The following is an 11929-nucleotide window of genomic DNA, read 5'->3' as shown; positions in this document are numbered from 1 at the left end:
AAAAATTTATGACAGCAAGTGGTTCTATCATGGCAGAGACCTTGATGAGAGAACGTAGTCATTATTATTATTATTAAATAATTCTGTGTCTCCTAATTTGCTTCTGGCTCCCAGAAGTCTCCCAGTGGCTTTCCTATGAATTAAACAATTAAAGAAAACCTCTCAAGATAGTTAATACTTGCTATGTATATTGTAGTGACCAAACTTTACTTCCCAAGGAAAGCTTGGTCACAATCTGCATTAAAAACTAATAACTGCATGATTCTAAATGTAGTCAGCAGTTTGGAAGGGTCATTACTCCACTGATTGCCTTACTGTCCTGATAAAATATACAGTTTTGGAAATAAAGTATTCAGGTTGGCCATTTCCAGATTTCCTTTGCTTTATCTGCAGAAGGAACCACTATAAGCTCACAGCAGAGTCCACACTAGTCAAGCAGTTAGATTATAACAACTGTTAAGAATTTCTGCTAGTGAAGCACTATGGTGAGTTGAGGGAAAACAGCCTGATTTGAAATCCTAATCCCGGTGTTTCAAAGCTCATTCCACCACTTATTGTAAGAGCTTAGCCAGTCCTTTCTGGGGGCTTCACTGTTTCCATCTTTAAAATGGGCGATGCATATAATAATAGCAATAGTCTATAAATACAAATTCTACTAACACACACTCTAATTTTAGCCAAACTCATGAGAGGAAATTCAGCAGCTATCCAAGAAGATTGAGACAAATCAATCATTGCTACCATCATTTGGGCTCGTTAAAAAGTAGCAGAAGGCCGGGCGCGGTGGCTTAAGCCTGTAATCCCAGCACTTTGGGAGGCTGAGGCGGGCGGATCACGAGGTCAGGAAGTCGAGACCATCCTGGCTAACACAGTGAAACCCCGTCTCCACTAAAAAACACACAAAAAATTAGCCGGGGGAGATGGCGGGCGCCTGTAGTCCCAGCTACTCGGGGAGGCTGGGCAGGAGAATGGCGTGAACCCCGGCAGGCGGAGGCGTTGCAGGTGAGCTGAGATCCGCCACGGCACTCCAGCCGGGCGCAGAGCGAGACTCCGTCTCAAAAAAAAAAAAAAAAAAAGAAAAAAAGAAAAAAAAGGTAGCAGAAAAATGGACACAAGTCTCAGAAGACGGTGGCCCCTTCTACTTGCATTATGAAAGTAAAGTGTGGTTCCTTGAAGCCTAACGACTTTAATACTCATCCGCTTTTTGAACATCCCGGTAAACTACTTTCAAGAAAAGCTGCTTATTTTAAAATCATAAATCACCTCACAAAGAGAATTCAATTCTCTTTTACTCCTGTCAAGATTTTGTCAAGTTAACGAGAAGGCATGCTCATAAACAACTTGCCATCTGGTTAACTGAATTTGTCAAGGAGAAGGAAACAGGACCACAGTGAATGAGAGTCATCACTTCCCCAGCTTCCAGTCAATCACTGAGAAAATCTGTGGGATCCCGCAGGTACCCTTAAAATAACCGGATCATGAGAAAACATTGTTACAGAATAGAGACTGCCTGCTCCAGAAATTCTTTTGGTTTCAGTTTAGTTTTTATCTATCTACGAGAGACGATACTTATCCTAATGCACCAGTCGTTGTGATTGTCATTTTCTTGGACATTTTTATTTTCAGATAGAGTTGATAAACTTGGTTTCACTGGGCTTCATTCAAAGAATTGATTGTTAGCTAACTTTTGTTTGCTTTTTTGCACTGTATGTTTTTTAATCTTTTATTTTTAGCATATACCAAGGTTATTTGACAGTCATAAGAGAAGGGGAAAAATTCAGCACTGGTTAATCAAAATAGATTTGCAGACATGCAGCAAACTCTGGGCCTCATATATGTTCAGGTGCATCATTTAAATTCATGGAATTAGAACAGTCGGTGGTTATAACACGAATTAATGTTACTGTGCTCTGCTCAATAAGTACAGAAATCCCTTGGGCCCAGCCTCACACCTTCACATAATTACAGTTCTATTGTTGGAGGAATTCAAGACAGCCTCAAGAAGAAGTGTGAAGTAGGCTGTAGCAGGTTGGGTTCCCAGGGAAACGGACTCTGAGACAGAACAGCATACGAGAGGCTTACTTGGGAGGGTTTTTGCAACTGACACCTGTGGAAGGCGAGGAAGAACCAGGACTGGTAGAGGGAGAAGTAAAGCCATGATGAAATCTCAAGGGAAAACTAAACTGAGCCTGCAGCCCATCAGAGCAGATCTGAGCTGGAGTAAGATGTCTAAGACTTCCTACCCCAATATCTATCAGTCATCAGGAAGTGTTGCCTGGAGAAAAAGACAGAACCATGGGAAATCACTCTCTTCAGCCTGGACAACAGGCAAGGGGCTAACAGCAAGGCTCTCTGCCAATAGAACCAGACCACTTCCAAGAATGCCAACCACACAGGCAAACCTTGCTCTCCCCAGTGGCATCTGTCCATCGTAATGGCCCATGCTCCAAAGTCTTCCATTTCTCCTTTCTCTGTCCACACTCAGTTGTCCTTTATCCCATTCTCTACTGGCAATTGTTACATTTAGCATAAGCCATCTAGTCCCAGCTTCCATCATAATGGTTACTAAACATTTCATGTCTTGAAAATCTAGGTAATGTGTATACATTTTGGTAGTGATGCCTGGTATCAAAAGAATGAGGATAATGGTAGGCATTTCAAGCGTAGTGGAGGATGGTGGAGCAGAGTAAGGACAAGAGAGAATTTAAATTCCCTTTAAATGACATCACTATATAGTTTCATATAATTAACCCTATTATTACCACCGGTGGGTGATTACAACGTGAAAAATTATCAAGAGTATGTCCCCTGCCAGCTATTCCAGAGACATCCACAGAAGCTCCAGAGGAAACTATTGTGTTTCAAATCTTCCTTCAAGACAAGTGATAGATGGACCTACCCAAAGAATATGACAGGAATGTTGGGTCCACCCTCAAAGCTACATCACTCCTGATCACATGAGAAGGCACCCTTCTCTGTCTGAGATACTCATGGAAGAACAGACCGGAGAATGTTTGCTGTCAGTGCAGGAGCATGGAAAATCACTTACTTCTACCAGGAGTGACAGACAATTGTGGAAAGAAAGAATATTGAATGGAATTAATGTAACAAAGCAACTGTATATACTAGACAATGTGCTAGTAACTTTAAATGAGTCCTCATACCAACACTATGGTAGGTGTTTTTCTTATACCTTTTAAAAAACATGAAACCAAACATTAAAGAGGTGAAGTTGGTTGACTAGAGAACACAGCTGGTAAGTGAATGAATCAATATTTAAACGCCAAAGCTACTGCTTTTCCTACCACGTGTATGCCATGGTGATTCTTAAATGAGTTTTAATTACTGCAGTTTAACTTTCTAATACTTACGGAGATAATATTTTCAACTACTTGTTAATGCTTTTAATAACTTCTTGGTCTAGATGAAAATTTTTTATAGTTTATAAATTACACGTGATTAGTTAAATTTGTACCCATGCCAGAAATGATTTGTACATGTAAAATGTGTTTACATTTATCTCCAAAAAACATGTTTGTTTTTCCCTAAAAATGTATGTTACACCACTATTTACTTGCCCACTTTGACTACCGTTTTGTAAAACGTGTTTTTTTTTTTGTTTTTGTTTTGTTTTGCGTGTTAGAATGTTAGTGTTTTTTTTTTTTTTTTTTTTTTTTTTTTTTTTTGACACGAACTCTCGCTCTGTTGCACAGGCTGGAATTCAGTGGCGTGATCTCAGCTCACTGCAACCTCCGCCTCCTACATTCAAGCAATTCTGCTGCCACAGCCTCCCAAGTAGCTGGGATTACAGGCGCCTGCCACCATGCCCAGCTAATTTTTGTATTTTTAGTAAAGGCCGGCTTTCACCATGTTGGCCAGGCTAGTCTCAAACTCATGATCTCAAACAATTCACCCACCTCAGCCTCCAAAAGTGCTGGGATTACAGGCGTGAGACACCGCACCCGGCCAAGAATGTTCATAATTTCGTATAAATATTTTATTTGCCTTTCTTTTTCTTTTCCTGAAGATGGTTTGTGGCTTACTTTTCAGTTTATACTGGCTTTTTAAAACGGATTTCCTTTGGAGTAATTCTTTCAATGGTGACAGCTGTATTTACTGAAATAAAATGTTTCAAACATGTCTCTGGAAGTTTGAAGTTCTGTCACTATAGAAAATTAGTTAAGGTTAATAAGAATATGATTTTTTTCCCCCACAGGTGACTTCACCTTTGATTTTCCTACATTTAAGCAATGTTAGTGATGTTCTTTAAACTGCCAGGTAGATTTTCAATGTTTGCGATACAAATACCGTTAAATACTTTTATTATATTTACTTTGATAAATTCTTTTAAAAATACTATTTTAGTCCTTTATAGAGGTAGCATAATATTTAATACTAATTTTATAAAAATAATTATTTTACTAATTTGGTTGCATTTTATTAAATTCCCTTTACAGAATTAATGAACTTTTAAAGATTTCATAACAAACTAATTGATGAGAATCATAAATAACAGCTTATGAAAGAATAGATAATGATACCTCAATCTGAGTCCCAAGGACCACTTTCCAATTACACAATTACAAGTCATTAATTTAAAATACCAATCATTACACTATTATCAATTATTGGAAATGTGTACTATATAAACATTACATAAACATCTTTAATAAAGCCATGTTGATTATATTCAGGTGTATGATGTGATGAAACAAAGCTAGTGTTCAGTGGCAGATATTCTTAGGAAACCACTTTAAAAACTAAACATTTTGAAATTAACATTCCATTGCTACCTGCTAAGTAGTGGTTTTATAAAAGTATTGAAGGTCCGGGAAAGAATAATTTCCTAATTATTCTAAAAACTTGTCATCTTTCTTTTTTTAAACCATAATTGTACATTTGTTCAAGATTCAGATAAAAGTGGCAGGGGTCAGGGTTAAAATCTGTTCTACTCCATCAAAATAAACCACATTTATTATTTAATATTTTCTAGCTATTCTTATAATTCCTTATCCGTCAAATATTAGGGTTTAATAGCTATTACATAAAGGCTTGAAAAGATAAAATATTTAATATTTTAAGAAACTTTTTTATACAATTTGTATTGTAGGACACTATATCTTTGATAATTTTTACTGAAATAGAGTATTTTATAAAGAGTCTATTCAGTAATATAGTTTGCATTTCCTTGTTTTGAGGGAGAAGTGATTGAACTAATGAGTTTTGTTTTCACTCCCTTCTCTTTCTATTCATTTGTAATTTTTCAGTCATAATGCATTTTAATATATGCCAACTACTGAAGTGAAGACGACATAAATTATCTCATCAAATCCTTAAAAGTATTAGTACCTCATTTTGTATATGAGGAAACTGAGGCTTAGGGACATGAAATAACATCACACAGATACAAAGTCGCGGTTCTTTGTGATTCTATAACTCCTGCTTTTAATGGTTACGCAGGTTGCTTCCCAAACATAACAAGTTTAAGTTTATTTTAACTAATAGAAACATGTTAGTCTTTATATTCAAGTCAATGAAACTGAGTGTTTATGTTTGCTCTATCTATCCTATACACATCTTCCTGAATTTTAAAAGAACGCAGAACACAAATCAGTCCAATAAACTAAATCTAAACTACATAGAAAATGAACAAGCATAAAACAGAATTTAAGGTCCAAAATAACTTGGGAGATCAACTAAATTTCTGTGCTTTTGACTATAAGAAACAAGCCAGAGAGAGAAGTGGTCTTACCCAAGATATAAAGGGGATTTGAGTTATGTAGCCCAACTGTTTGCACACTAATTCCATATATTTTCAGAAAGCAGCTGACATTCATTGAGCATTTTATATGTGTCTGGCACTGTGCAGTATGGTTACTGTTGAGGTGAGTATTGTTATTAACCCCTGTACAGATGAGAAAATTGAAGCACAAACATGTCCAAGAACCAAGGTTAGTATGAGCCAGGGTTTGAGTTTAGCTGTAGACAGCACTGGACGCAGAATTTAAAAGATTCATCATGTTTGCATAATATAACTTCCCATCCAATACGCTACGGTCTTAAGAGACACTGTTGCTCTCTATTAGATATAACTGGCCTCCATTACAAAACAGCTCACTTCCTGCTTCTTCCTTACTTCGGATACACTAGTAAAGCATGCTGTATTCCAACTAATGAGGGCAGATAATTGTAAAATATTTAACAATAGGATAGCTGAGGCCTACCAATCAAAACAGACACTGGTCCAAACAGAATAGAGATTAGCAGTAGACCACAGGAATGCCAGTACCCATTGATACTTGCCAAATAACTGTCCTGAAACCAATTAAATCATGCAGTCAACGACTGAGAAAGTATACTTCCCCCATCATCAAATATCTGAACTTCTGCGTTTATTGAGCAAGGAAAGACATAAATAGAAAGGAAAACAATGCTAATACAGACCATAGTGAGTGAATTGCTTTGAGACTATTAACTACCACAAAGTGTACAGAAAGAAAACAACATGACCCAGCTGAAGAGGATGCATGCCTGTTAATAACAAACAGATTACAAACTTAATAACGATATCGATTGTGAAAAGTAACTGCTTGACAGGTGGTAGACTATTGCATCTGCATTGCAGAGACATTAAAATGTTCTTCCATTTGACTGCTACCATCCCCACTATCAGCAAACCAAGTGTAGATTTAGATGCCGTAATTGGTGGTGTACTAGAATCAGATAAAACTGTGTCTTACTTAAAATTATAGATTTCTGAAACAGAACATCAGAAATTTATTACTTTTTTTTTTTTTTTTTTTTTTTTTTTTTTGAGACAGGGTCTTGCTCAGTTGCCTAAGCTAGAGTGCAGTGGCACAATCAGAGCTCAACGTAACCTTGATCTCCGGGGCTCAAGTGACCCTCCTGCTTCAGCCTCCCAAGTAGCTGGGATTATACGCACATGCCACCACACCTGGGCTAATTTTAGTTTATTTTATTTTTATAGAGATGGGTTGTCACTGCATTGCCCAGGCTGGTATGGAAATCCTGACCTCAAGCAATCCTCCCATCTTGGCCTCCCAAAGTGCTGCGATTATAGGCATGAGCCACTGTGCTCAGCTTATCTTGATTTTTAGTATTTTGATTTCCAATGCCTTCTGAATGCTTGTTCCTGGGGCTCTTTTGACACCCACATATTCTGAATTAATTTTCAGCAATAACCATACCTACGTGTACTCTACCAGATAGAATATAACTACATCATAAAGAAGTCTGTTCTCTTTCTGTTCAACAATGTTGTTCAATGATCCCACTCACCACGAGAAAAAAGGCCTGCCATGGTTGCGCGTTAGCCCATGGTACCTCATCTTCTCTACTATTTCCCCCAGAAAGAATAGAAAATAATGAAAACCTTCCTGACAGACTCATCTTTATAATGGCTGTGCAAATTATTCAGTGTAATGAGGAATTCTGTGTGCTAATTACCTTTAAATAGATCATCTCTACATGTAATTCTGACCTTAATACATGAGAAATTTGGTTTTCATCATAAAAAGGTGGCAATTTGTCACCATGTGCTTGTGAATTACATCTGCATGAAAATAACATGTCAATAATATGTCATTTATTCAATTTATACTCAGTCCCAGATACTGTGTCAACTACTATACATGCCTTTAATTCTGACAACCACCATATGTGTTAGACACCATTGTCTTCATTTTAGGAAAATTACACTGATAATCATAAAGTGTAAGTTATTGCCAAGGCCAATTGGCAGGTCAGTGGTTGAAGCTGGATTCCAAAATAAGTCAGCTTGATTTCAAACTGATTTCTTACTAACTACCACTCTCCACTCCCTTCTTCTTTAGGAGCATATCATTTCTAGGAAAGATTATTTATTCTCATGGCAATAACCAAGATAACACGACATGAACCTTTAAATGATATATGCTATATTTTTATATGGGATATGACATAGTGAATAATGACTGTCTCTTTTGATTTTGCTGATGAAAAAAAATCTCTCTGCTTTTCACATGCAAAGAATTCATTTTGACTAGCAAACTGTCAAAATGTTTAACTGTGTGTCTACTTGTGCTTTGTGGACTTTTCATGATGGTGATATTTTGTTGCAAGGTGATTTTTTTTTTTTTTTTTAATGAGTCTCACTCTGTATCCAGGCTGCAGTGCAATGGCATGATCTCGGCTCACTGCAACCTCCACCACCTGGGTTCAAGCAGTTCTCCTGCCTTAGCCTCCTGAGTAGCTGGGACTACAGGCATACACCACTAAGCTCGGCTAATTTTTTGTAGTTTTAGTAGAGATGGGGTTTCACCATGTTCGCCAACATGGTCTCGATTTCTTGACGTCGTGATCTCCCGCCTCAGCCTCCCAAAGTGCTGGGATTACAAGCATGAGCCACTGTGCCTGGCCTTAAGGTGATTTTTAAAGACACCTTTTTGTATGCTTTTCTGTAAGTTGATTCAGTTTTGAGTTTGTCTGCAATATATAAAAAGGATGTTCTTACCTGGCGCAGTGGCTCACGCCTGTAATCCCAGCACTTTGGAAGGCTTAGATGGGCGGGTCACCTGAGGTCAGGAGTTCGAGGCCAGCCTGGCCAACGTGGCAAAACCCGTCTTTACTAAAAGTACAAAAAATTAGCCTGGCATGGTGGCGCATGCCTATAGTCCCAGTTACTCAGGAGGCTGAGGCAGGAGAATCGCTTGAACCCGGGAGGCAGAGGTTGCAGTGAGCCGAGCTTGTGCCACTGCACTCCTGCCTGGTGACAGAGTGAGACTTCAACTCAAAAAAAGAAAAAATAAAAAGATGTTATTCAAGTCATTTTAATTGTTCTCTCAGCATACCCTATGAATGTAGACATATACTGATTTCATCTAAAGCTTTCAAATCAGATGCATGGCCACCAATCATAAAACATTTCTTTTAAAATGTTAATGAGTAATCAAGAGATTTTAAAGAAAATATATTTGTTTGTTTTTTTCTTGTAAAATGCATACTGTGGTGTTTGAGCAAGGCTAATGTTGCATAAGTCAGAACTCTGCAGCTCTTTCTGGGGCTTAAAAAAAAAAAAAGCCACCTGGCCATAAGCAACTGACAGAGTGGCTCTTCCCCTGTAGCTGGGCACCTACCAGGGCCTGGGCATGGCTCTCAATACTGGATGAGGTACAACAATTTACAGAATACGTTCTCTCTCTCTCCAGGGACCCCAGTGTATAGGCATGAAGCAGACTCACAAAAAATTACAATATATAGATGCTAAAAATAAAAGTATTTTAAAGTTGTATTAACTGCACAAAGGAGTCAGATAATTGGCAGGTGTGATTCCAGCAGCTTTGGAAGATAGGAATTTGACTTGCATCTTAAAGGATAAATATGTCATCAGGCAAAGGGGAATGTCATAGGATGAAATACCTTCAGCAAATATACAGTGGTCTGAAGGAGCTTGAGATCCCAGGAAGATAAACTGAAAGCATTTTGTTTGTTCATGTCATATATATATATATGGACACACATATATACACACACACACATATATGTATATATACACACACACATATATATATATAATCTAGAGCATGTAATGGAGGAGACAATATTGGTAAGGAATGTCGGAGCAACGTGCAGTAGGACACATATGGCACACAAAGAATTTGAATTCTATCTTGCAAGCAATAAAAATGCATATTTTGCAAGCACTACAGTACCATTCCTTATAGATTATGATTAACACTTGTCCTTCAATGTGTTGGAAAGGCTAAATTAGAAAAAGACTAAAGGAAGGGTGTTAACCAAGTCAAGCGTCAGGGAACCGAGAGGAGAAAACACAGTTGAGAGACCACACTAGTGCTGGAACTAGCAGAATCCTAGGCTCATTATTTAAATACAGCGGTGTGAGTGCTCAAAGAAAGCAAAGAGGAAGAAAGAGTCCAGGCCCAGAAAGAGTGTTAAAAACCAGCAGCTTCCAAGAAAGACTTTTGATGTGCAAAATTTAACTCTCCTGGAAAACATTCTTATTCAGTACCAGAACGTACCAGGCCTCAGTAAATATTTGCTGAATAAAATCAAAACCAAACCAACAAAGGCCCATCCTATCCCAACTAGGGAGTTTAGAAGACTTTCTGAGCCAGCATAGTTTTATATTAAGAAAAGAGTGACCCAATACGGAGGTTTATTATGTCATTGAAATAATAAGAATTCCCCTAAGGATATATTGAGGTTTTCGTCTAGTTTAGACTTCATACCAAAACAAACAAACAAACAAAAATATGATCACCAGTTGGTGTATGTGTGCTAAAATGACATATAGTTTGGGGTATTACCGTTAAAAACTTTTGTATCCTTAACTTTCAGTAGAGCCAATGAAAATAAAGCTTATATAATATCCCCTAAAGCACACATTTTTATCTATGTTATGGAAAAAAAATAAGAGCATAAATTTAGAAGCCAGCTTACCAATGCCCTAATAGATTGTGACATATGTGCTTTTTCAGCGGAATCTACAAAATACTTAGAGCAACATCTCAAGTATGAAACAAATTCATTACTAAAAATAACCCAACTCAAGACCTTTTAATGGCTCTTTGAGCTCACCCTATGGGTATAGACATATCTTGATTCCATCTGAAACTTTCAAATCAGATAAGTGTGCAGCCATCAAATAATCACAAACAGAATTTTTTATAAAAAGTAGGAATGGATGACCAAGGGCTTTAAAAGACAGGAATTTTGAGGTTTCTAAAATTTTCCCTTGATTTGCCATAATAATATATGCATCCACTGAGAAGTTGTGATAGCTCCATCATGAAAAATCTGAAGGCTAGTCAGTCTCAAGGATGGTCAATTAATTAAGAGGCAGGAAAACAATTAAAAGTCCATGGAGTTATGCTCAGGGGTAATTCCTCACTCTGCCATTTATAGGATTTGTAGCTATAGACTAATCACTTAATTTCTCTTGAAGCTAAGTTTTAAGATCTAAAAATTAAAATAATGCACCTTACAGGGTTATTTTAAAGACAAAATGCAAACATATGTTATCACAGTTTGCACAAGGTCTTATATAAACAAAGGTTGTTAGTAATTGTCAGGTGTCATTATTACTCCTTTAGATTGATTTCCATTGAGATGCTCAATAAAAATTTGCATGTGTAATTACCAAATACAATTTCAAAGTTTTCAAATACTTGGAGGAAACTTGAAAATTTAATTCAAAGTAAGTTCTGACTTTATCAATGTACTCTCTCATTGCTGCATCTATTAAAAACCAAGAACATATGACATATGACAGGTGCATCAACCTTACCAACAGGTAGAAACATTTCTTTTGTCACTTTAGATGTTCTGTCAGTTTAACGAAGTAGTATAAAGTAATTACACAGGCTCTGAGACACTGGAATGCATTAGAAAAAGTGTTTATTACCTAATCTGTGAGTTCCTTAATGGCTCCCAGACATTTTTCTCTGAATCCCCAGAAGACCCTAACATAGTGCTATACAAAGTAGATGAATAGTAAATATATCAGATGAAGAGATTTCTTCAGGGACATAGTGAGGGAGATTTGCCTGATTTGGCTAAGAACGCATTTCATTATTCTGTGAGGCCTCTGAACTCAGCCTGGTGTTTGGAACAGAGTAGGAAGACACTAACAAATTATTTTTGAATGAACGGTATTTTTTGACTAATGGTTTAGTCTGCACAGAAAAAGGTCTGTCTGTAACTCTTGGCAAACCAAGAATAGCATGGATGTTACTTTACATTAATTCCCCAAACGTAATATGAATTACCTGTTAGCACTGTCTTTCATAGTCGATGTTCCAACAGAGATTCTACAAACAGGTAATACTAGTTAATTGAAATGTCATAGATTTGTTTCCTGATTCAATCTCTGTCAAATACATTATGAATACAATGGCCAAGAGGGGTTAGC

The sequence above is a fragment of the Rhinopithecus bieti genome, unplaced genomic scaffold (assembly GCF_001698545.2).
Source record: "Rhinopithecus bieti isolate Rb0 unplaced genomic scaffold, ASM169854v2 scaffold_6782, whole genome shotgun sequence".
Lineage (NCBI taxonomy): Eukaryota > Metazoa > Chordata > Mammalia > Primates > Cercopithecidae > Rhinopithecus > Rhinopithecus bieti.
Note: the sequence above shows the minus strand (reverse complement) of the source record.